Raw genomic sequence first — 27,542 nt, forward strand, 5'->3', positions numbered from 1 at the left:
AACATCACTGGAGATAAATTTTGAGAGTTGTGTGCGATGATGATGTAATCAAGTTCAAAACCCGATGAACTGAAGTTGTTGTCCTGTTGGATGCCATATAGAAACACACCTACGCACTCAAGATTTTTATCGAACTTGCCCAACAAAAGAACATTCGGCGAATCTGTCTGGTGAAATAGTCGTAAACACAACGGAGGTATTTGTGAGCACCGTTCGCTGATAGCGTTGACAATGGGGTTACTGCTGGGCCAGTTGAAGTGTTTGTGCGCACCATTGGTTTGATTTGATAAACCGGTAGTAACGTTTGTGGTAACACCATGTAATGATAATCTCTAGATGAGTGGGGGGGGGGGGGGGTTTGAAAAGAACTGTTCTCCAGAAGACGATCAGAGCAAACTTATCGAATTGCGAGTTGAAACCAACTTTTTTCTTTTTTTCAGAACCACCCCAACTCATTAGGAGATTATGATTACATTGAGTTACTGCAAAGTTTCAAATCCTACTTCTTCTTGTTTTTTTTTACACAAATAATAAGTTTTCAATCTGGAAAGTTGTTGATTATGTCAATTTGTTTTTCTCCAAGAATGTTGTTAAGGAATACAATCTTGGTGACATTGCCTTTCTGGGCAAACGACCACTTGCCCCCAGTTGACATTTTCAAGTTTTCATCAGAAAAATAGAGAGTAGGAACATGTGTACTAATGAGGACATAGTTAGCCCATTGCCATGTATTATTCCAGTCTCAGTGGTGTGATCAACAGAGTGCAGTTCGGTTTGGGTTTGCGCAGAGTGCAGTTTCGGTTTGCGTACAATACCCCCACCACTGGTAACAATAGCTAATACCCCCCCATTCAAAAACAGGGCTGAGTCAACCAGGGCAATCACAATGGCGTGGTAGGGGTTGAATAGAAAGCAAGCAACTGTAGTTGACCACTGAACCCATCCATCTATGGGGACAGGGAGAGAGGAAAAAAGAGGGGAAAGAAATGCCTGCAGGGAATGTAACAAACAAGTCTGGGCTGATGTACAAGTAGTAAACAACATCAGTGGTTCGGTTGGTAGTTGTGGTAGTGCAATAGGCGTTACCAGACATGTTCATGGGGGGGGGGGGGGGGGGGGATGGATCGAGATATAATTGGGTGGGTTACTTATGATGCTGTGTGTACATGTAACTAGTCTTTTATGCAGGTTTCCCCGATATTATATTTATATAATATCGGGGGAAAAATGGCAAGGGTTCAGAGGGGGTGGGGCTGCTATGAAAGACTTAGTAAGCAGAAATTTTCATATGGGTGGGTGGGGGGGGGAAGGGGAATTAAATACGTACAATACTGTTTGAACCGTTCATTTGTACTTTTTAAAGTTCAGAATTACTTGAGATTATTTTTGAAGTTATCAACCTGAATGAACTAACTGTGAGTGCACAACATAATTTTTGTTTAAACTTATTATACAGACTGGTAGAGCTGATGCAATGGTCACAGACAATGTTCACCTTGTGTGTGATCAACCATTAAAGGAACACGTTGCCTTGGATCGGCCGAGTTGGTCTTTGAAAAGCGTTTGTAACCGTTTTTTATAAAATGCATATGGGTAGAAAGATGATGTAAAAGTAGAATACAATGATCCACACAAACATGCCTCGAAATTGCGTGATTTTCCTTTTACCTCGTCGACTAACACGTGGGCCATTTATTGGGGTCAAAATTTTGACTCCCATAAATGGCCGACCATGTTAGTTCGCACAGTAGAAGGAAAACCACGCAATTTCGAGGCAAACTTGTGTGGATCATTGTATTCTACTTTTAAAACATCTTTCCAACCATATGCATTTTATAAAAAACTTACAAACGCTTTTGTTTTGACCAACTCGTCCGATCCAAGGCAACGTGTTCCTTTAATGAAACAACAAACCTGTGAACAATTGGGCTTAATCCGTTTGTGAGTCAGGAAAAAATTGTAAAAAACTTAGCACAATCTGTGACTGGTAATTGGTATCCTGAATTCAATTATTTCTGCTTGAGCAGCTCCATGAAATGTGGCCCTGGTAAACTTTGTACATAGTCAGACAAATGCGTAAAATAAAAATACAAAGAAAGAAAAAAAACTAGTATTTGAAAGTAGTGAGTGAACTATTCATTCTTCTTTTTTTAAATAGTTCTCATTGATGCGTAAACTATTTACAAATTGTTTTTTCTTCACAAAATTAATTCTTTCAATTGTCAATAATCAATTTTCAAAGGGGAAAATACCCCAAACTTCTGACAAGAAAACCACCCAACCCTGAAACAAGTTAAAGGCAAATTATACCTTTGATTTTTGGAAACAGTAAAATGTTTCAATGCTGTAAATGACAGGGCTGTATGCTTCGTTTTTGAAAGGGCAAGGGCACCAAGGCATTTTCTCTTTGGCAAATGGCACCCTATGAGGAAATTGTAAATTTCTACTGGAGCATTTCAAGGGCACCAAGGCAATGACAAGGGGCAACGGAGGCAATCGTATCAGGCCTGAAAAACAAAACTAAAAACCCATGAAAATTGAATTTCAAAAGGTGGTCGTGTTTTTGAGAAAATCCGGAGCAAATATTCCCACGCAGGTAGAATAACCCCTAATTGAAATTCATTACACAATTCGTAACGCTTCTCAGATTCAAATTAACATGTAGGAAAACACAGCCTGGTAATAAAAAGTGATTTATAATTCCATTTATTAAACCACAGCACAGTACTTCAAAGTGAAATGCATCTCACAATGCATTATACTACCCAAAGCTTCTGTACTTCCTACCACATACATGTAAGTTTGTATTGCCCTAGTCATTACCAAAGATCTACAGAAACCCTTACAGGCACTGGACACCTTTGGTAATTGTCAAAGACTTGGTGTATCCAAAAATAGCAAACCTGTGAAAATTTGGGCTCACTTGGTCATCGAAGTTGCAAGAAAATAAGGAAAGAAAAAATACCCTCATTGCACAACACTGTGTGCTTTCAGATGCATAATAAAGGCTTCATGCCTGAAATCTTTTAATATTTGAGTGAGAAATTGCCTCTTTCTCAAAAACTATGTTACTTCAGAGGGAGCCATTTCTCACAATGTTTTAATCAACAGCTCTCCATTGCTCATTATACCAAGCAAGTTTCTATGCTAACAATTATTTTGAGTAGTTTCCAATAGTGCCTGATTATTGCATTGAGCGAGCCTGCGGATCTAAAACTTTTCCATCACTAATCTTTGAGCTTATTCCACTGGGTGCATAGATTATATTAAAAATAATCTGCATTTGACCTTTGACCACGCGTGGGCGTTCAGTGTGCCCTTGAAAATCTTAACACTCGACTCCGCTGCGTGGTGTAGTAAAAAAGTCTAGTGTGTGCTACAAGTAAAACCCACAAAACACTTGCCATTATTGTGACAGCCATTTATAACAATTGATTAAAATGATAGCGTTGTAATGTGTTTAATGGTGCGTTTTGAGTGGGGGTGAGGGTAGGAGTGATATAATGACTGAAATTCAAGTTGTTTGTCAAAGACTTGTGACGAGTCACGCTGTGATTTTCAAGCTTTAAAAAAAATCTGTTTAAAGCCATTATACACTTTCGGTACAGACAAACAAAAAATAAGTTCACAGATTTACAAATAACTTACAGGGTTTACAGATAGTAATGGTGAAAGACTTCTCTTGAAATATTGTTCCATGAAATGCTTTACTTTTTGAGAAAACATTAAAACAATATAAATTCTCGTTAGCAAGAATTACGGATTTATTTTAAACACATGTCATGACACGGCGAAACGCGCCGAAACAAGAGTGGGTTTTCCCATTATTTTCTCCCGACTCCGATGACCGATTGAGCCTAAATTTTCACAGGTTTGTTATTTTATATATAAGTTGTGATACACGAAGTGTGGGACTTGGACAATACTGTTTACCGAAAGTGTATAATGGCTTTAAAGTGTGAATAATTTTTGTATTTTTCTGATCTAATGTACACATGCCAGCACTCCGTATTATGTAGGCCTCCATTAGGCCAAATGAAAAATAACCAGTTTGTTGTTCCCCATAGCTTTCTTTTTCATGACTGGCTAAAGTGTTTTGATATTTTTTTATTAACTTCTGTTATGTACAGTATTCAAAACGAGAAATATCGCACATCCAAATATATCAAATTTGGTGAAGTACTGTGGAAGACATTGTATTGTATTTAGACGAAGTATTTCTTGTTGATAGCCTTTGTATGTTGTCTGTAGCGAGTGGTTTAATTGGAGGCAGTTTCAATTATTCCAGTCGGGGGGTTGGGGGGTGGGTTGGAATACACAATCTTTGATTTTTAAAGAACATGTTTCTTCCTTGCCTTTTCACAAAAAGCCTGGGAATGTTGAGAGTTTTTTTCGCAAATTATTTTACTTCTTTCCCCTTTATTCATAATACCATTACATGTATGTGAACAAAATACGGCAGAGACTATGGCCCCTAACACTCCCCCAATTCATTAATCATTACTTGTGGCAGGGAATCAGACATAGGATTCCATTCCCAATGCCTCCATGTGAATTTTTTAAATCCTAAACTTTGATGACCGCAGGACGAGAAACTAAGACGGATTTTACATCAGTTCTCTCTCCTTGCGTGGGTGTTTCGTCCTCTCAAAAGAACCCTTGTCCCTTCTCACTATTCAGTGGGCTTTGGTAGCATCCTGATTATCAGATGATTTGACTGTGGGATGATTAGAAATTCAGCCATGATAATGTCTGCAAATTTTATCAGGACTCTGCTCTGAGTAAATGCCAAAGAAACATCATTTTAAAGGCACTGGACACGTTGGGTAATTACGAAAGATTTATTCAGGTTTGTATGCTTCATTTTTGAAAGGGCAAGGGCACCAAGGCATATTCTACTTGAAAAAAGGGCACCCTATGAGGAAATTTGTGCAACAAGGGTGTTTTTTGTTTCGTTATTTTCTAATAACTTTGATGACGAATTGGGCCCAAGTTTTTCACACTTGCTATTTTATGCATTATGTTGGGTATAATCCAAGCGAGAATACTGGTCTTTGACAATAAACAATTGGTCCAGGGGCGATTTCACAAAGAACTTAGAACTACATGTAGTCTGAGGAGATATTAAAAACTAAAGGCTATCCTAACTCAAGATTAGACCAACCTTTTGTGAAACTCACCCCAGCGCCTTTAACCATACTGTCAGAAATGAAGCATTTCTAGCTCAAGGGATGAAGCATGGGGGGGGGGGACAGTAAACTTTAGAAGCAAAGGCAGAGCTGAGTCTATGGGGGAATTATAAGCCATTGATGTCCGATTCTCGGATCAGCAAGAATGACCTTTCCAATCTGAATGGAAAGATGAACTATGAATATATGTGAGAAGTCGTATTCTGCTGCTGGATTAACCACTGTATTCTTCTTGAGTTATGTGGGAAAAAAAGTAATGAGTATATCATCGGTGTAAGGTTAAAACCAAGTTAATAGGTAAATTCAAGTTAATAGTCCCCCTATCCCGATGCAAATTCAACATCTATGAAACTACAGGACATGTTCAAGCTACAAATGTAGAATCCAATTTCAGAAAATTATGCATACGTAGTAATGGCATTTTTATATCAAAAGCCTTGCAGGGCACCAGTACATGTACATGTATGTATAGTGTGATACACACATCTGCTTTATTAGCTGATAACCCGTATCTGCTAACCACAATTTGTTAGTGCTGAGAAAATGTCTGTACCTGAGCATCTCTAGACCCTTTCGCAAACAAATTCCTATTGCGCAAATGCTTACTGTTGGATGAGGTGCATGCTGGTCTAGCATCAAATTTGGACTCTAGCTAGACCAGCATGCACCTCATTCCACGCTTGAAGGTACTGAGTATTTGCGGTAAGGTCTATGGGCCCGATTTCAAAGCACAAAACAACTTTTCTACCCAGAATAATGTTGCAAGCCAAAATAATTGTACAGCCTTTCATAGCGGTACTACATCTTACTGGTATGGATCCTACTTAGTTTTTTATTAACAGAAAATAATTGTTCAGCTATATTTTCTGTTCTTAACCAGCTTTAAAGCCATTATACACTTTCGGTAAACAGTATTGTCCAAGTCCCACACTTTGTGTATCACAACTTATACATAAAATAACAAACCTGTGAAAATTTTGGCTCAATCGGTCATCGGAGTCGGGAGAAAAAAACGGGAAAACCCACTCTTGTTTCCGCGCGTTTCGTCGTGCTATGACCTGTGTTTAAAATAAATCCGTACTTCTCGCTAACAAGAATTGATATTGTTTTAATGTTTTCTCAAAAAGTAAAGCATGTCATAAAACAATATTTCAAGAGAAGTCTTTCACCATTACCTTCTGTAAACCCTGTAAATTATTTGTAAATCTGTGAAGTTTTTTTCTTCTTTTTCTGTACCGAAAGTGTATAATGGCTTTAATGGGGCCCAGGTTTGAGGTAATTGTATTCAAGGAAAGAGTTTCAGTTTGTTTCAAATGCAAGAACAACTTCCTACACTCTCACTCTTGTGAAATGTGGTAATAAAAAGAAATATTAAAATGAAAATCTTTAAGATTGTATTTCATGTGGAATATCACCACAACTGGGATAAATTTTATTACAGTAGGATTTCAGATTGAAAGTACTCTAATTTTGTTATAGCTCATTTAAAAAAAATTCTTTTAAATCATGTATGATGCCTTGGAGGCAAATTAATTCAACGGCGGCGGCTTGAAAGTGGAATGAGATCCTGATTACATCAAACACCAGGACGGCACGGTTCTCCCTGCTGTGACACGCACTCTTTAGTAGAACCCTTAAGACTGAACTTTGTTCACAGCACACAAGGACAACCACAGTTAAAGGAACTAACCAAGAGATAAGGTTCGAGAAACTGTGTAAGATCTGAAACAAATAAGTTTTAAAATAATAGATGTTAAATTTGCATCGGGGATAAAGAATGTTAAGTTTGATTTTTACCCATACACCGATGTGTGTTAGCACTGTATACTCAGTACTTCCCGAGTCCTGTGAAAAAATATCACAGGCATGTTACTCGGGTGGGATTCGAACCCACGACCCTTGCAATTCTAGAGCAGTGTCTTACCAACTAGACTACCGAGGTTGCCCGGCAGCTAGAGGCAGTTCGAATCCTATGTTTTGGCAGCGGGTACCGCAACGATATAATAGATGTTAAATTTGCATTGGGGATAAAGAATATTAATTTTGGTTTTTACCCATACACCGATGTGTGTTAGCACTGTATACTCAGTACTCAAAATATTGGCAACAATTTGCATGAGATAGTTCGAGTAAGATTTGCAGTAGTGCCATGTACCGGTACGTGAAACCTGTCACTAAGTTGTGGTGAATCTAAAAAGTACTGAAGTTCAATTAGGACATAAATGAAAAAAAATACCCGGATTACTATTTCATCGGGATGAGTTATCCCACCGGATCAAATTTTTGAAAGTTTCATTTTGAAGTCTGTCCGGGACATAAAGTCTGACTGAGTCCCCTGTGTGCATTATTAATATTGCATACCGGTTCAAATCTATACAAAAAATGCACCAGCCTATTTGCCCTTCCAGCCTTCCTGCCTTACTTTGGTTGGGAGAATATAAACAGGCCTGATATCTCACGGAGGCAACGCCCCCTGGTCATTGCCTCGGTGCCCTTCAAATGCTCTTGTAGAGTGTCATGGCCGAGTGGTTAAGAATATCGAATTCAAGTTCTGGTGCGTTTTCACCGGAGTGTGGGTTCGAATCCCGGTCGTGACACTTGTGTCCTTGAGCAAGATACTTTAAATGTGCCGGAATAAAAGGGGAATAAATGGGTACCTGCGAGGGTAGAGGTTGATATTGTGAATGAAAAAGCCTTTGGAGGGATATAAACTGTTGCCCAGGTTGTATACTCCCAAGGGAGCTGAGAAACATTAAAAAGGGATGTTATTGGCCCTATGACCAGGGCACTAATGTAAAGCGCTTAGAGAATTAAGTGTTAGTTATTAGGCGCTATATAAATCAAAAGTTATTATTATTATTATTATTACTCTTGTAGAAATTTACAATTTCCTCATAGGGTGCCCTTTACCAAACGGAAAATGCCTTGCTGCCCTTGCCCTTTTAAAATAAAAAATACAGGCCTGTAACAAGATGTCAATACTGGTCAAAATAGCCCACGTTGCCCAGAGCAATTGCGGTGGTGCCCTATGCTTTTTGCTGCAGTGCCCTCTGCAAGATGCCAATACAAATTTACATTTTCCTCATAGAAGTGCCCCAGACCCTTTTACATGTACCAGAGGTAAATTAGTACTGTGCCCCTTCAAGAGCGAAGTTCAGGGCCTGTCAGATTAAGCTCACTTCCGGAGGGTTCCAAAATTAGGGCAAGAATAGAATGTTTCACGCATGACAGCTGATGTCTGTCCATTGGGTAATGCGCTGAGGTGGTTCGTCTCATTGGTAGTTTTTTTTTTTAACCGTGTGGGGGCATGTGTGAACCAAATTGACGTGATTCAGGTATGAGAAATGACAGATTATGTTCTGAATTCAGAATTGTTAATGTCTGCCTGTTAAACAAAAAAATGATGTCAGTTTCTCTGAAGTCATGCTCTTTGATCTTCTATTTAACAATGTTGCTCTGAGAATACTTTTCCTAGAAGCTGTTTTTAAAACACTATATTTTCAGGGGTGATCAAAAGGTGGAAATGTCATAATTTAAATGTAGGCCTACCTCCTACGATCTGGATCCCAGAGTCGGACTTTTTTTGACAGCAAAGGCTCTCATCCCTGGTGATTCAAACCAAGTAAAACCGACTGGTTTTTGTATATATACTTTTTTTTTTTTTATATATATATATAATTTATTTGGCCATTGATACCAGAGCCCAATTTTATAGAGCTACTTAGTGGTAATCACATTTTCGTGAAGACAAATGTGCTAAGGTGTATTTCTCAGGCTAGCAAGAAAATTAGGCGGCCATCTTGTGTGTTCACCATGGATTGGTGTTGTTACGTATGTTATTTTTTTTTTCCCTGCTGTAAGTGTAAGCACCAGAAGGTTAGCATGCCCTTTTTGTGTGTATACGGTAAGCAGCACTATGAAATGGAAATCGCGAAGTAAGCACAAAATCAGCCATTAAGCAGCTCTTTGAAATTGGTCGCAGAAACACCAATCAGGCAGTCAAAATCAGATAAAACTGTAATTGTGATGCAAGGAAATTCATCGTTGAAAGTGCCCTTTAGTGTTCAAAAATACAGTCGATTGGGAGGAACGCAGGTTATCTGTACCATGGAAAAAGGGACCTTTTCAGGGATGGATTTACAAGACAGATTGGTTTAGTGGGAAAAAGATATCAAATTTGTGTGGGGTACCCTCAGGAACCTTTAGGAAAGCTGTAATAAAAAACAGTGATTTCACCGAGGTGCAAAGCACATTACAATACCCTGTTGCATAGACCAAATGAAGTTATACCCCTAAAAACCTCTAAGCTTTTTGCATTTTTTTTTTTTCTTTATTTTTTTTCTCTCCATTTTTTCTTCTTTTTTTTCTTTTTTTTTCTTGTTCACCCACACAATACACTTTATCATGGGATAAAACGATCGGCTCACACTTTGTGAAGCTAACGCGATTACACACAGCTATGGATATAGGTTAACCGGTTGACAAAAACTACCGGATCGAGTGGAGTAGAGATGTAATCTTCGATGCAGTTGCCATGGTAACTCTGTGATATATTTGGTTTTCTCCCCCCCCCCCCCCTCTCTTTCTCTCTCTCTCTCTCACACACCTGCTGTGTAGACTTGGGAGTGTAATATTATACGACTCTTTGCCACAATTAGAAAATTTATTCAGGATCAAAATTCTGTTTCCATCTTTCGGTCAGTTTTATTGTAAAGGGTGCATAATTTTGTTTAGAGCAGCAGAATTTAGCTAAGCGGATGAAGACAACCGTCAAGAACGTGATATGTTGCACACTTTTGCTGAATAAACATAATTGCCTTAATGAAGAGACCACCTGTTTGAGGGTGAAGATGACGTTAACCAAACATTAATGACATAAAATGTGCGTCACTCACTGGTTGACCCTGTAGGCCCGCCTTATGTTGAACATCTATTTAAAGTTCCTTTTTGGGGGTTTGAGAATATATTTAATGAGATGATGTGAGTCGACCCGCAACTCTTCAATTAGTTGATTGTTTGTAATTTGCTGTAATTTTTATGAAATTGATATGTAATATGCGCCTTTGAAATTCTCGGAAGGAGATGGCACACAAGAAGTGCAATAAACTATTGTTATTAAAGGCAGTGGACACTATTGGTAATTACTCAAAATAATTATTGCCATAAAACCTTTCTTGGTAACAAGTAATGGGGAGAGGTTGATGGTATAAAACATTGTGAGAAACGGCTCCCTCTGAAGTGCCATAGTTTTTGAGAAAGAAGTAATTTTCCACGAATTTGATTTTGAGACATCAGATTTTATTTAGAACTTGAGGTCTCGAAATCAACCATCTAAACGCACACAACTTTGTGTGACAGGGGTATTTTTTTCTTTCATTATTATCTCGCAAGTTCGATGACCGATTGAGCTCAAATTTTCACAGGTTTGTTATTTTATGCATATGTTGAGATACACCAACTGTGAAGGCTAGTCTTTGACAATTACCAATAGTGTCCACTGCCTTTAATGTGAACTTGGATTTTTTTTTACATTATTATAATTAGTGGTGTATTTCTCTTGTCGGCTGTGTCATCTTTGTAAATGTTTCGGAGGCAGACTTTTTCACACAAAATGTTGTCACCCAAAAAAGATGGATGCCACTGAAGAGTAAAGGGTACAGAAGCCAAGTGAATTTCATCAGTAATGAAATGTGATGTTATTAATCAATACCCGATTCCCTCCAAGGACTCTGGTTGAACCCCTGGGTGCAAAAGTGCAGTTCCCCGCGCACCCCTCCCACATGGCCCTGTCTGCTGCCAAGCGAGGGCAGACTTGTCGTTATCAGCACCAGCCACACTCTCTCAGATCGGCAAATAGGGCCAATTTACGTTCGGTGCTGATTTCCTGTTTTCTTCAACATGGCGTGACATGAGTCAGTGCCTGAAGCAGGGGCTATCCAGACGAGCCACCTATAAGTCCCAACATCAACCAATCGGGGAGACGCAGACTGACAGGGCACCCTAAAGATACACACCCCTCACACCCCCCCCCCCCCCTTCTTCCACACGTACGTCAAAGCATGTGTTTTTAATGTGTGCTAGGCACACCTTGTGGCATCATGGAGTCATTGAGTAATTTCCCCCACTACCTCTGTCGTTCGGCATTGCATCAGTCTCGTTGGCTGCCAAAATCAAAGGTCTTCGTCAACCCTTCTCCCAAAATACCTGCAGAATACTATACCAGAAAGATCATCAGCAGTATACATATTTACGCCTTAGGGGAGGGGGGGGGGGGGTTAAAAAGTGTATAGTACAGAAGGGCTTTAAATAGTTTCTTCAGTGCAAACTGGCAAACAGTGCAAACTGGCAAACAAGGACCGGAATTGTTAAACGTTTTATTATTCTGAAATGGTTCCAAAGGATTGACATAATTTACAAACAGTGATTATCTCCCAAACTAATTTTATTTCAAAATCTCGCATGGGTGTGGCTGAAACGGGTGATGGCTGTAAAAAACTAATGATACACAATCTTCAACAGGAACGAACACTAAATGTACGACTTATGTCACCGAGTGTAAACCTAATCACGGCAGTAGTCAGGTAGTTAAGTAGACTAACTGTACCATATACCACTACCAGGGAGTTATAAGGAAAGTTCATTGAACAAGCGACCTTCGTCCCATAAAAACATCCCGTAAGGATTACAGCATTATCTCCCAAAAGCTAACGTACCTTACTGATTGTAAACGCTCTAAGGTTAAATTTCTCACAGGTACATGAACATGTACTTGAGAATTTATTTGACCTGTTAGTTTAAGCATATCATCATTTGTTCCCATCCACTGGAAGGTGTCTTACCAAACCCACAGAAACATGAGAATGGTTCCCCCCCCCCGCCCCCTCCTTTCTCCTGACAAACTCACAATGCACCCCATAAAGCTGTAAATCACAGTGTTCCGACACCTTATAATGAACTGACAGTTTACAACCCCATCTCTTAAATTGACTTTACCCGGTCATTATGTCTCTCAAGACGTTAATCATTCATTATCCAAAACATGACAAGTAGCCCTGGCCTAGGAAGCGGAACGTCTCCGAGGCGCCGGCGTCCCAACCTTCCCTGCCTAGATCGGTATCCACGCGCACCTCAATTAACTCCATCCTACCCCAGGACCCGGGTAGCCACTTGCTCCAGATCTCCAACATCCCAACACCCTTGACCGTGTCGGCGCATATCCTGACCTTCTTGAGAAACGAGAGCCGATCAGGGTTGCCTCGTCTCCCGGCCCTAGCCACTTGCACTCCTCCTTCATGTCAATTTTCTTCTTCTCGTACCGCATCTTTTTTTTATGTCCTCTTCCAATCTCTCTCTCTCTCTTTCACCACACCATGTTCAGCCCTGGAGGCGACCCATCTCACCTGTCTCATACACCAGATGCTGGAGACGTCTTAAGGATGTGCAGGCACGCCTGACGTGCACTGGATTTATATATCATTGAATCTCCCTACAGTGTAGCATTGGAGAACACGCTGGTCTTGCCAACAGCTGTATACATCCTTGCATTCTGTTACACACATCTTCATGCACCGTTTGTTCAATTTTTCATGCTGGGGGGCGCTGCATGCTTCGGCACAAATTGCAGAACTGGGTCAGCACTACTTTGCTCCACATAAAATTCATTTTTAAGGGCGGGTATTTAAGTCTGTTATCAATTAATTTGTATCGATTAACACCTTTGATACTTTAATGGATTATTTATTTCACTTTGGGGGAAGCGAATTTAGTTGCAGGTTGTTGGTGATGTTCACTTGCAGGTACCGCTCTTTTTGTTTGTATGGATGTAAAGTTTGTCAGTGGGTCAAAGAACATTGCTGCCTTTAAAGGGTTTGATTCACACAAAACACAATGTCCACATACTTATTTTGCACTTACACTGTTTAAAGATAATGATGGTTTAAAGCTTCTCTTTAGAATATTACCAATTGAGGTGCTGTAGTTTTTGAGAAATTAGTATAACAATGTCTCAAAAAAATAATTTGTGTCTCAAGGGGCACCAAGGCAACAACCCGTGGCAACAACCGGTGGCAACATAGGCAATTGCCTTTGTAAAGTATTAGACAGGCCTGCATTTCAAAGGGCATCAGAGACCGGAGGCAATTGCCTTCTGTGCCTCCCATATCTGTGGTAACATTTCAAGGGGCTCCAAGGCAACGACCCGTGGCAACATCTATAGGCAATCGACTGAAAAAAAATTCTGAATTAATAGCAGGCCTGATACTTCACACAGGCAACGAAGGCAATTGCCTCCATGTCCATGGTCATTGCCTTGGTGCCCTTAAAATACTCCAGTAGATATTTTCAATTACCTCATAGGGTGCCCTTTACCAAGAAGTATAATGCCTTGGTGCCCTTGCCCTTTCAAAAACGAAGCATACAGGCCTGAAATAGGCAGGCCTGCCATTTAAAGGGCATCAAGGCAATGACCAGTGACTGGAGACAATGGGTCGTATGAATAAAAAGTAGTACTTACTTTTACTTGAACATTTCAAGTATTTACTACCATCCATATGAATAAAAGAAAGTAAAAACTGTTACTTAAAAGTATTTACTAAAATGCTAAAAGTATCTACTTTTACCAAAAAGTAAATTCTTTTAATTTTAGCACTTACTTACTTCCATATGAATAAAACGGAGAATATACTACAAAATGCAAGTAAATACTAGTGATTTTTCAAGGTAGCTCCAGAGCTACCTTGGGCACAGAAGTAAAAGGCTCGTCCGAAGAAATGACAGTGTTTATGAATGTTCCTCACAGGATAAATGTTTTAGTCCAAAGGAAAGACATCACTGAAATATTAAATAGACACATACACAGTGTTTCACATCAGAAACAATACACACAAACTCAAACTGCTTTTAATCAAACTTGTTTATATATGCTGAGGATAAAATAAAACCGTTTGTAAAAAAAACCCGTTTGTATCATTACAGTAAGCTTTTTAAAAAGATATAAAGAATTTTTTCAACTCAGAAATGAATGCCTCGATCATTAAGGCTTATTGTTCATAAAATCAGAAGAAGTAATTTTTTAAACAATTTAATGCATTTCAATAGAATGTTGTTCGTGTTATTATTAAAACTTTTAAGTTTAAGTTAAATAGCTATGCTCACATCCAGCTCTCATCTTCTCTATACAGCGCTGTCATGCTCCACTCCAAGTTTCAAAAGCTTAACAAAAGCGTTTTTATTCTGTGTGTCCAGATGAGTCGTCTTCATCAAAATGTTGTCAGAATAAAAACCTCATAGCTGACTTGAAGATTTCTATGTTTCTGTTAAATCAAATGCTACTTTGGCTGTGTGTGTGTGTGAGTGCGTACGTAGACGTAAATGGGAGTTGTAATACAAAGGAAACCTTTTGTTAAGAGCCATTCAGCCATGGTATATCGGAAGTATTTACTCCAAAGCATTAAGTGAATACTTTGCAGTAAAAGAATAGGTTTATTCATACGGAATTTAGAAGATGCTTTTACTGAATGCTTCTACTTGGTAGTTTATGCTTTTACTTTTTGCTAGTACTTGTCAGTAAATACTACTTTTTATTCATACGACCCAATGTCCTTCCGTGCCTCCCATGTTTTACCCTACCATGTACATTGTACATGACTGCATACTAAACCCTCTGTGCCTACAAAAAAACTTTAAGTTTAGAAAAGGACACTATTTTTCTTGGCGCCAAGCAGGTGTGAGTTTTCAAATAAAGAGTTAACCCCCCAAGGATGTGCCACCCGTCTCTTTGTTATCCTAAAAGATGAATGACAACTTCCCAAAATTGGTTTATTCCTCTCACCTAGGTCAGTTTCTTGTTACCTGGGAATAATTTTTTTTTCCGACTGGCCAGATGCTCTGTTTTTGGGGCAACAGCTCCGGTGGTCACTGTTGACATAATGTTCGTATGTTGAAAGTAAGACGTTTTTTTGGTGTCTTTCGGAGGAAGAGGACACGCAGTTGATTGACCTGAACTTCTTCGTGGGTCGGCGTGAAAATAACTATCGTGTTAATGACCTAGTAGTGTTTATGCTATAGCAGTGTTAACGCTCTGAATGTGCACATGTACATTAGAACATGTGTAAAAGTGCACCAGCAGTGTGGATGGTGACCTAAGCAATGTTCTAGTATTTTATGAAATCTTAAACAGTGCGAATGCCCTAGCAGTGTTTAATGCCCTATCAATGATAATGCCATTGCCGTCCATGTACATGTAGTGTAGCAATGATAGTGCCACAGCATATGTAGCACTTCCAATGCCAGTTCCCTAAGCTCTGGCAGTGTATTATGTAATCCCTATCAGTGATAATGCCCTGTCATTGCTTATGCCCCCATTGCTAGTGCCCTATCATTGCTAGTGCCCTATCATTGCTAATGCACTATCATTGCTAACTCTCTTGCCGTCCATGTAGCGATGATAATGCCGTAGCACTTCCCTAAGCTGTGCAGTGTATTATGAAATCCCTATCAGTGCTAATGCCCTGTCATTGCTTATGCCCCCTTTGCTTATGCCCTATCATTGCTAATGCCCTTGCCGTCCATGTAGCAATGATAATGCCATAGCACTTTCAATGCCAGCCTATGCACTTGTATCTGCCACACTGACATATATTTGAACTGGTACAGCTCTGATACTATGGAGGAATGAGGTGTTACGGCCCCAGCCAGTTCTGAAATAATTTTGAGGTCTAAAAACAAAAATGTAAAAAAAATCGCTTCTCCATGCAGTCAAAGGGCTGCAAAAAAATAAAACCCCGTGTTTTTTAGAGCCACTTCAGAATGTGTGTGGAGACAAGTGTACACTCTTTTATCATCAAAATTCAAAAACTCCATTTTGATGAGTTTTGGCAGACTCTACTCTCGTTTCATAAGGGGCAGGTCACATTTTATACATTTTTAGGAGGGCTTTCATGCTCAAAATGACCGATAGTCAAGTGATTCCATTTCCAGATGTTTTTTAGGTAAAATCTTTCTGACTGTGCTTGCAGTTTTAGGGGAATCGAAGAGAGGGGGAAGAAATGTGGAAAAACTTTTAAAATACATCTTTCCTGGAAAACAGTTTACATGAGTTTTTTTTAAATCCCCTTGAATAAACCATCGTCTGTTAGTAGTGCCAGGACGAAGTTATTTTTCACTTAACTACAGTCATTCCAAAAATGTAACTACTTTTTAAACCCCAGAAGTCAACTTGAGGTTGAATTAATAAGTATCATCCAGAGTTTTGCTTTTTTCTTTAATTTGTATGTTTTTTCCAATAGGCCCTTGGATAAATATAAACAAAAATGGGAATAAGTCAGTATAGTAGTTGTATTCTTCATGATTATAATATAAAATCTGATAGGTGCCTAGTTTATGATAAGGGGAACCCAGACCAACAAACCATTCTCAGGAATGTTCACATTTGACAAATCTTATCCTGTCGTGCTGATCCCATTTATGAGCATTTATTGCTAAATCAATCAAAACAGCACAGATAAATATAATAAATAAGGTAAGAACAAAGCCTTATGTTTATATGCACCCAAATGACCCGGGCTCGATAGACCAACAAACCATTCTCAGGAATGTTCACATTTGACAAATCTTATCCTGTCGTGCTGATCCCATTTATGAGCATTTATTGCTAAATCATTCAAAACAGCACAGAGAAATATAATAAATGGGGGAAGGACAAAGCCTAATGTTTATATGCACCCAAATGACCCGCGCTCGATGTCTTAAACCTGTTCAGCAGTAAACACTGCTTAGCAAATTTCTTCGGCAAGCAAAGAAATGAGTGGGGTGATGGTCATGACAGTGTAAACTTAAATGGAATTTGGGCCGTTAACCTGTTTCTGCAAAGAAATATTTGTCTGTTCCCGAGCAAGTTCTTTGTGCTAACGGGCTTTAAACAATTGGACACAGTGCTTGATGTTGTGAAATTGTTCAGCAGGAGATAATGCTAAGCAAGTGGGGTGCCAGTCAGGACAATGTAAACTTAACAGCATTTCAGCAGACTGTAACCTGTTTCTGCTAAGCAAAATTATTCTGTGCTTAGGTTTTTGTGCGTGGAGGCTCTAGAATCAGGTCCAGACAACATGAAATATAAGCAAATCTTCCCGACCCCCTTAAAAAAAATTTAAAAATAATAATGTTCAGCATCAGAGTGCCATTACTCATCTTGAAAGTCCAGTCTAAATATTTGTAAATAATTTTGTCTTTTCTTTTTTTCTTCTTATTGCAGTAGAAACGTTTCAATGAAAGTCTCATCCCAAATCAAAGGTAAGTTTTGTTAGAGTTTCTAACACTACATTAGTCACATTGAAGTTGATCTTAAAGGGAAGGTACACGTTTGGTAATTACTAAAAACAATTATTAACTTAAAAACTGTATTGGTAACGAGCAATGGAGAGCTGTTGATACAACTTTGTGGGAAACGACTCCCTCTGAAGTAATGTAGTTTTTGAGAAAGAGGTAATTTCTCACTAAAATAATAAAAGATTTCTAGCTACAAGTCTTTTATTTCTATCTGAAAGCACAAAAATTCCTCCGACAAGGGTGTTATTTCTTTCATAATTTGCTCGCAACTTCGATGACTGATTGAGCCCAAATTTTCCCAGGCTTGTTATGTTATGCTTGTGATGGGATACACCAAGTGAGAACACTGGTCTTTGACAATTACCAAACATGTACAGTGCCTTAAAAGGCACTGGACACTAATTTGGTAATTACCCAAAACAGCTGTAGGCATTAAAATTTACTTGGTAACAAGCAATGGAGAGCTGTTATAAACATTGTCAGAAACGGCTCATTCTGATGTAACAGGTAATTTCTCACTCAAATATTAAAAGACTTACATATGTACGCACAAGCTAGCTTAAGCTTTTTATTAAGCATCTGAAAGCACACATAGTTGTGCAACAAGGGTGTTTTTTCTTTCATTTTTCTTTTGCAACGTCAATGATTAATTGAGCCCAAATTTTCACATGTTTGCTAGTTTATGCATATGTTGGGATACATCAAGCGAGAATACTGAACTTTGACAATTACCAAACATGTCACGTGCTCAAATATTAAGAAAATCGTAACAAGGGCCAAAATAATGAAGTTCTGCTAGGCTAGTGTAAGCAGGATACCAGTTACATTTGGTACTTGTGTGACATTGTTGGCTGGTAACCTTATTATGGTAAGCACAATTTTAGTTGTGCTTAGCAACACTTTGTAGTTAAGCAGCTCTGAAATAGGGCCATGACCACAGAGTCTTGCAGCTCAGAACTTTCCCCGGACCTAAGAATAATTGCTTACTAATACTAGACTTAAAAACATTTCTCTTTTTAAAAAACAAATATTGACGCTATTTGGAAGTTTTACTTCCCTTTTATACACCTGGGTGTAGGGGAGCAATGCATTGTTATTTAAAGTCTTGTCACCTGTCTCTTTTAATGTATTTGGTACACACTGCCCGTCATGATCCATGGTCCTTTTAATCTACTCTACCTGTACATGTGTCAGACACTGAAAGGAGTTTTCCATCATGAATTACCTCAGCGTGATTGAAGTACAGACTTCAAAGCATTGACAGCTCATGTTCCTTTTATACACCTGGGTGTAGGGGAGCAATGCATTGTTATTTAAAGTCTTGTCACCTGTCTCTTTTAATGTATTTGGTACACACTGCCCGTCATGATCCATGGTCCTTTTAATCTACTCTACCTGTACATATGTCGGACACGCTGAAAGGAGTTTTCCATCATGAATTACCTCAGTGTGATTGAAGTACAGACTTCAAAGCATTGACAGCTCATGGTGTGCATTCACATCCTTAAAGGTGCAACCTGTCACACAGAAAAAGCTGTGCATTAACTTGAACCGTGTGAATGTAAATGTATAAAGTTGAAGGTGCAACCCGTTCATTAAAGCCAATCTTGGCACTTGTGTACAGTATTAAGGTGGTGTACATGTACATAACGGCAACACACTTTTCAGTCATGGGGGAGTTGAATCTTTGTTTTTAACAATACAATTATAAACCTTCAATGCACTAGAGCATGGCAAAATCTTGCTTAGTAGTAGAAACAGGCACCGGCCAAACCACCATTTGATACACATACATGTACATGTACACTACTGTGGACCTGGGGGTGATTTCTCAAAGCAATAAAATTCATTGCAAGACACATTTTCAGTATCACCATAGTGATTTGTATTGTGACATCACACTTTAGTTAGCAACTACGATTGATTTGCAGTTACGATCAATCTTAGATCTTTGTGAAATCGGCCCCAGGTTCCCTGCCAAATTTGTACTCGGCAGACCACATTAGGCTAATTACTCAAAAACATTTTTTGCATAAAAACTTACTTGGTAACAAGCAATAGTATAAAACATTATGAGAAACGGCTCCCTCCCAAGTAACACAGTTTTTGAGAAAGAGGTAATTTCTCACTCAAATTATTAAAAGACTTCAGGCCTGAAGCCTTTTACAAATTTGTGTAAAAAGGGTGAATTTGTGTAAAAAGGGTGTTTTCTATCATTATCATGTCCTATTTAGTCAAAATTTTCACAGTATTGTTATTATTTGCATTTGTTGGGATACACCAAGTGAGAATACTGCCTTTAAGCCCTGCTTCTTGAGCACCTTTAAGGTCGGCCAATTTGACCCCGGCAACCAGCTTGAAGGCTTCTTCAGGCATTGTGAGAGTTTCAAGTTCACAAGTTGAAGTGAATTCTATGTCAAGGTTGAACGGCTGTACTGTCTCTCGTTACCACTTCTGGCCGTCCTGAACGACCTGCTACCCCGAACACATTTACTCAGTTTAAAGTGAAAATGCAAGCTTACCTAAGTGGTGAAGTGGATTTGGAGGAAAATGTCACTGATGGACTAGGTAAATTAAAGTATAGAGTAGCTTAACAGCATTAAGTGGTGTTTATGCGACACGCTAGGTACGTGCAGGGGACCTTTATTTTTGTATTTAATCCAAGTGCACATAGTTGGCACACTTACAATGTGTTACTCTGCAGAAAATACTCACCCCTAAAAAAGTATTGCTTGTAAATTTAGGTATGATTCTTGTGTCTATTTCTGTTTAACAAAAGTTTATTATTTTGAACATTCAGATCTTGAGAAACACATTTATTACAAGACAATACAACTTTATTGTCCCTGCATTGGAAATTCCATTTATTTGTCCCTTTTTCGTTTACGTAAAAACACCAATATAAAATACCAACCCAATTGCCTCCTTGACTCTGTGTCAAAACCTCTGTGCCCCTTTGACTGGACAGTTGAAATTGAATTTCCCCTCCTAGACTTGCCCTTTAAAGAGGAAAAAACTGCCTTAGTATCGTGCCTTTAAGTCTTATCTTTCTCAGTTTGTGTTCCAGGAATACATTTGGAAAGCTTGTAGGAGTGCACTTTCAAACAGGGTTTAAAGGAACACGTTGCCTTGGATTGGACGAGTTGGTATATAACCCTTTTTTATAAAATGCATATGGTTGGAAAGATGTTTTAAAAGTAGAATACAATGATCCACATAAGTTTGCCTCGAAATTGCGTGGTTTTCCTTTTAGTGTGCGAACTAACACGAAAACCATGCAATTTCGAGGCATGTTTGTGTGGATCATTGTATTCTACTTTTACAACATCTTTCTACCCATATGCATTTTATAAAAAATGGTTACAAACGCTTTTCAAAGACCAACTCGACCGATCCAAGGCAACGTGTTCCTTTAACTTCACTTTTAAGAAATAATGTCAAGAAGATGCATACTTCATTTTTAAAATCTACTCAATGTGTTGTAGAGTTCTCAGTCACGTAATCACACAGAGGCCATGCTTCTGTGACCCTGGTCTTGGCCTCGGTGCCCCTTCAAAGACTTTTCATAGACTTTAACATTTTTAAATGTAAGTGCCCATTTCAAAAGTGAAAATGGCATTGCCTGCTCAAAGATATTCCAGGCCTGGGAATTTTTTTTATGAACTTGTCCCCAAAAATATCACTTTCAATTAGAGGTTTTTGAATTCTCATAATGCTTGATAAAAGTGGATTGAAATGTCAATGGTTCATGTACACGACCCCCCCCCCCCCTCATAAAAAAGGGGGGTTACTGCCGCTAAAACCAATTTACTCAACCCCACCCACTACAAAATCGATTTTGTGGAAACTGACTTTGCAACAGCATTCTCATGAAGTACCAGGCCTGTATGCTTCGTTTTTTAATGGGCACCAAGGCATTTTATTCATGGCAAAGGACACCCTATGAGGAAAGTGTAAACTTTGACTGTAGCATTTCAAGGGCACCATGCAATGACCAGGGGGCATGGAGGCAATCGCCTTCATTGCTTCTTTGAAGTATCAGGCCTGAAGTACCATGCAACTTTGTAGCGCAAGGTTGTGGTTTTCCGTGTCTAACGTGAACGTGGCGGTTCAAAGTTGAAAGTTTAACAACCTGCTTTAACATCGAACATTTGATATCAATAAAGTTGAGAATAGAACCACACCCGGGTGTGTCTTAATATAGCGCACCCCCCTCTCCTTTGACAGTTACATGAAGGTACATGTAGATGTGGGGGATTGGGAGGGGGGGGACGGCCAAGTAGCGCTCAAACTTCAAAACATGTTTTGAAGTAGGTCAGAGTTTCGGAGGAAGTCGGTTATTTACTTGAGCAAGACGGCAAGAGTTGAATATAGCAACCTCTTCCAGCGGGTCTGACTCCACGTTGACTGGGGGAGATTTCGGAGTTTGACAAGTGCGAGGAAGGCAAGCTATTAATAAAACGTACATTGGGGGCATTGAGTAGTCTCTACATCTGGCCATGATCTGGCTGATGAGGATACACTTTTACAGGGTCCTGTCCTGAACTACAGATGGAGGGCTGTGATCTAACTCGGGGGAGGGGGAGGCCGTGACTGGGATGTCAGTCCAAAACTACCCGCAGTCTTGTTTGCATTAAGATAAATGCGACGGCCCTTTTTGACATCCCCCACCCCCTCTTCCTTATTGATCATGGTGTCAGATTGACACATCTTAAAGGCAGTGGACACTATTGGTTATTACTCAAAATATTTATTATCATAAAACCTTACTTGGTAACGAGTAATGGGGAGCTGTTTTTAGTGTTAACATTGTGAGAAACGGCTCCCTCTGAAGTAACATAGTTTTCGAGAAAGAAGTAATTTTCCATGAACTTGATTTCGAGACCTCAGATTTAGAATTTGAGGTCTCGAAATCAACCATCTAAACGCACACAACTTCGTGTAACAAGGGTGTTTTTTTTTCTTTCATTATTATCCCGCAACTTTGATGACCAATTGAGCTCAAATTTTCACAGGCTTGTTATTTTATGCATATGTTGAGATACACCAAGTGAGAAGACTGGTCTTTGACAATTACCAATAGTGTCCAATGTCTTTAATAGACAGGCCTGGGATCGATTTCACAAAGATAACTTAGGACTAGTCCTAGGACTCATTTGGGGTCATTTAAAACTTTAGGCTATAGTACTACCCCGAAATAAGACTTAACTCTTGTGAAATCCACCACTGACACTTTACAGAGGCAGCTGCCCCATGCCTCCCCCCCCAGTCTTTGCCGTAAACAATCACCATTTAACCTGTATTATTGGCAGTCAATAAGAAGGTTGGACTGTTAGACAATCAATCTAGGACTAGTCCTAGGACTCCTTTGGGGTTATTTAAAACTTAAGTATATAGTTCTAAACCCTAAATAAGACTAGTCTTAACTCTTTGTGAAATCCACCACTGATGATACTTTACAGAGGCAGCTGCCCCATGCCCCCCCCCCCCCCCCGAGTCTTTGCCGTAAACAATCCCCATTTAACCTGTAATATTGGCAGTCAATAAGAAGGTTGGACTGTTAGACAATCAATCTCATTAAGCTACTTGCTACTTGTACATGAAGCTTACCTTCTGAATGCATCAGCCTGAAGGCGTAGCTGTTCTTAAAGGCCCTGCCGTCGATTTCACCAAACTCTTCCTAACTTAAGATTAATCTTAGGTCTAAGGACGAGTCCCAACCCTGCACTGTAGCATGCAGACCTTAAGATTGATCCTAAGTTATGACAAGTTAACTCGAGATAGGATCAATCCTAACGTTTTGTGAAATCGACGGCTGGATACTTTGGGTAATTGTCAAAGACCAGTCTTCTCACTTGGTGTATCCCAACACAGGGCTGTATGCTTCGTTTTTGAAAGGGCAAGGGCACCAAGGCATTTTCTCTTTGGCAAAAGGCACCCTATGAGGAAATTGTAAATTTCTACTGGAGCATTTCAAGGGCACCAAGGCAATGACAAGGGTCAACGGAGGCAATCGCCTCCGTTGCCTCCGTGAAGTATCAGGCCTGCCAACATCTGCCTAAAATAACAAATCTGTGAAAGTTTCGACTCAATTGGTCGTCGAAGTTGCAAGAGAATAATGAAAGAAAAAACACCCTTCTTGCACAAATTTGTTTGCTCATAAAAGGCTTCAGAGCTGACTTTTTTAGTGACAAATTACCTATTTCTCAAAATCTACGTTTCTTCATAGGGAGACGTTTCTCACAATGTTTTATACTATCATCAACTGCTCTCCATTGTTAGTTACTCAAGTCATTTTTTTTGCAACAATTATTTTGAGTAATGACCCATTAGTGTCCCATATTATTTGGTTGTAAACATAACAAGTAGACAAGATAAATAATAAGCTTAGTGTTAGCCAGAGCAGTGTCTGTGTGTCTTTTGGGGAAATATTTGAACACCCTGTTTCATCTGTCCTCCTACATGAAAATAGAAAACAACATGGGTATCAAGTTTTAAAATTTTTGTAATTGTCAAAGACTAGCCTTCACAGTTGGTGTATCTCAATATATTGCATAAACTAACAAACCTGTGAAAATTTAAGCTCAATCGGTCGTCGAAGTTGCAAGATAATAATGAAAGAAAAAAACACCCTTGTCACACAAAGTTGTGTGCTCTCAGATGCTTGATGAAATCAAATTCTTTGAAAATTACTTCTTTCTCGAACAAACCTCCCCCATTACTTTTTACCAAGTGAGGGTTTATTTTGAGTAATTACCAATAGTGTCTGCTGCCTTTAACCAAATCCTGGCTAAAACCTTGTCTTGCTCTGAAATATACTACCATTCTGCATGTCAGCTTTCTGAAATTGGTCCCCCCCACCCGATTAAGAATAAAAATGGGCAGTTTCAGAGGATCATAGTGATAATAAAGGACTGGAAAGTGTAACGTATCTTGGCACAGAGGATTCAGAACCCAGTAGGCCTATATAAGAATTTTGCAAAATTGTTTTGTAGAATCCAAATCACACCCCCCCCCCCCCCACAAACCTAAAGAGTAAAAATAGTAAGTGGCAAAATAGTAACTGAGCTTCCTCTGACGCAACTTGCTGGAACTTTTCCCAATCAAACAAAGAGGCCCATTTGAACTCTTGAACCCCTTCCACTGTCAAGGAGCTAAGGAAATAAAAAAAAAGGTTAAAAATAGCAACTGCGGTAGTGAAGGCAAGTTAAGATATGAGATATGCCGGCAGAGTCATAAAGATAATGCAATTTTCATGGCCGTTTACTGAAGTTGCAAAGAGTCGTATAGGATTTGTAGCTTGCCGTATGTAATCGGATAGCAGAGCAGGATATAAGGTGGCAGCCATAATTATCGATTTTTCAGACTACATTGAACTGTTTGATATTTTGATAGAGTGATAATCACAACACACCTCGTCCCACGCTTGGAATGAGTTTTATAAATGCCAACGATAGTCTCCACGGAGTTATTCTGCGCGGTGGCCGACGATGGCGCGTTGGTTTTAAATGCCAATAAAATCGCTACTCCCCGCATGTGTACTTCATGATACATGTTTTAATTGACTGTGCATTAGTTGGTAGAAAATGTGTAGTTCATGTGTAAACTACTGTGTATGTATGCGTATACATTATACATTAACTATAAGTGTACTTTTCATATATGGACTTGGTGTGTACATGTGTACATCCATGCTCATTGTAGACAGGAAAACTCTCCCATACACTTTTTGTATATATAATATGTTGTAACAAATTTGTTTGGGGGTGGCAATTTGACAGCTCGTCAAATTGTGCCCTTTCAACAAAACGAAGCAGTCATTTTGACGTCACATGGCTGTTTTCGCAGCGGAGTTGAACTGTCTTGAACTGTTGCGAAGTATTTGTTGCGAATTTATCAATATTTGTATCGCATTCGCAGGAAGTATGAACGGGCTTTACACCAAGGCATCTCAAGCCTTACCCTCCGTTTACCCTTTGTCTCTTGGCCTTGATGTTCCTTCAAAGTTTTCCCCACTGACCTTAAGATTTGCCCTCTAATGATTTCATCCTTCAAAGATTCTTAATAAATCTGAGCTTTTTATAAATTTGTCCTTTGAAGTAGGACTTCTTTACTATTTTCTCACTGGAAATGTTTTGTAATCACTCAAAATATATATCAGCATATAAATTTAATTGGTAATGAGCAATGGAGAGCTTTTGATAGTATAAAACATTGTGAGAAACAGCTCCCCTTGAAGTAACATAGTTTTTGAGAAAGGGGTAATTTCTCACCAAAATATTTAAATCTGAGAAAGCTTTAAAAAAGACCTTTCTCTTGCAACTTCGATGACATTTTCAAAAAGTGCTTTGTGAAGATAAAATGATGAAGGAGCCGAATGACATTTGTGTTGCCATCAATTGAACAGTGTCACTCTTTATTTAACTTCTGTATGAATGACTTGAAAAATGACGTATGAGTAACAAATGAGCTTTGTGCTGAAACGGCAGATGTTCTTTGAGTGTTTGGTTTTTATTGCAGCGAGTCAAGGGAAATTTGTGATGTCTTTTATCATTCTTGCACAAGTTTATCTAAGAGGACGGGTTAAAAGCTTGCGGGTCAAAATATTGTTGATGTGGACAAAAAGTGTTTGTAAATATTGAAGATTTGAAGTGTTCATTAGCGCTGTCATGAACAAATATACAAAACAAAGTAAAACTGCTTTCCACTAACGTAGGATTTGGGTTACATTTTGCACAACACAAACCACAAATTCCACAGATTTACATTAAACTTACACGATTTGAAGATAATGATAGTAGAAAGCTTTCCGGTAAATATTACTTGCTGAGGTGCTGTTGTCTTTTGAGAAATGAGTTAAACAATGTCACACGAAAAATTGTCTCAGGAGTTAAATTATTTTAGCTCGTACAACTGATTTACTGTGATTTTAACTTGACCACTACTGAAGCTGAAACCATCTTATGCATTATTAGGGTATTGTTATTATTGTTAGAAATATTATGAACGGAACGTTTACCTCGATATCTGACTGTTTTTTTTTCCTTCTAGGAATAGACCTGACTCATTCTACGACCGTAGTCCGAGCAGTAGGATTGTTTTCACTTTCAGAGTGCAAGATTTGGAACAGATACTGCTGAGATTAAATTCATTGATACTAATGGCTCCACGATCTCCAGAGCAGTGGGTTAAATTCCACGTCTTAGAAACATCGACAAATTCAATGCAGAAAAAAAAGTAGAGCAGAAGTCTTCCCCTGTGACTCCTCCCCTTTAACAAAGAAAAGAAATCAGAGGTTTTTTATTTCGTGAAAAAAAAAATATGCTGACCCCATTGGAGATTCGGATTACAAGATGAAAGGATACAATATCTCACCTCGTTGAGACGGTTTTTATTGCCGCTTTTTTGCTTGATTGATAAAAAGAGGGTGAGAAGGAATCAAAGTAACTGCACTGTTCTTCCGCCTGACAGTCGAGATCCGATGCGACGCTCTAAAGAGAAAGAAGTCTTAGATTGTGTTGATGAAGGCGAAGAGGGAGTGAAATAAACTGGCGCGAATACAGACGGCTTTGTCTTGTTTGTTGTGAAGGAGTTTGCCATGGCGCCATGAGACCCTTAGAATCTGCGCTGTCTTGCATCAGGTGAAGCAAGAGTGAGGCTTTAAAACCTGAATTGGAAGGGGGGAGAGACATTCCCCCTCCCCTTTCCAATTCAGCCGGTTTTAAATTGCTCAAATTGCAGGCAGTCGTCTTGGGCTTTCACAATGTAGGTCTTTGCCGGCTAGCGTCGGGAGCCGCCATAGCGATAAGAATCGGAGCGGTTGCACCCCCTCATCCACTTAAAGAAACGCTGGGTTCATGTACTTACACACACTGATGCCACAGCCCAGATAGCGTGAGTGCCTCCGTATGATAGCTACACATAGATATCGACGCAAGTGAAATTGATGACTTAGGGCATTAGCCGAGTTGATTATCTCAAGTTACTAGTTCAGCGTGTGTATTTTTAGAGCGACTCTTTTTTCAGAAT

General features: G+C 39.1%; 1 protein-coding gene across 1 annotated transcript in view; it reads left to right on the plus strand.

Moving 5' to 3' along the window:
• The window catches only part of LOC139947628 (forkhead box protein O3-like), a 75,872-nt gene that overhangs the window by 42,459 nt on the left and 5,871 nt on the right, over positions 1-27,542 (plus strand). Inside the window, exon 3 of the mRNA XM_071945587.1 lies at positions 17,440-17,477. The gene's annotated coding sequence lies outside the window, so the exon portion shown is untranslated. The remainder of the gene's footprint in view (positions 1-17,439; positions 17,478-27,542) is intronic.

Source organism: Asterias amurensis, chromosome 14 (genome assembly GCF_032118995.1).
Source record: "Asterias amurensis chromosome 14, ASM3211899v1".
NCBI lineage: Eukaryota > Metazoa > Echinodermata > Asteroidea > Forcipulatida > Asteriidae > Asterias > Asterias amurensis.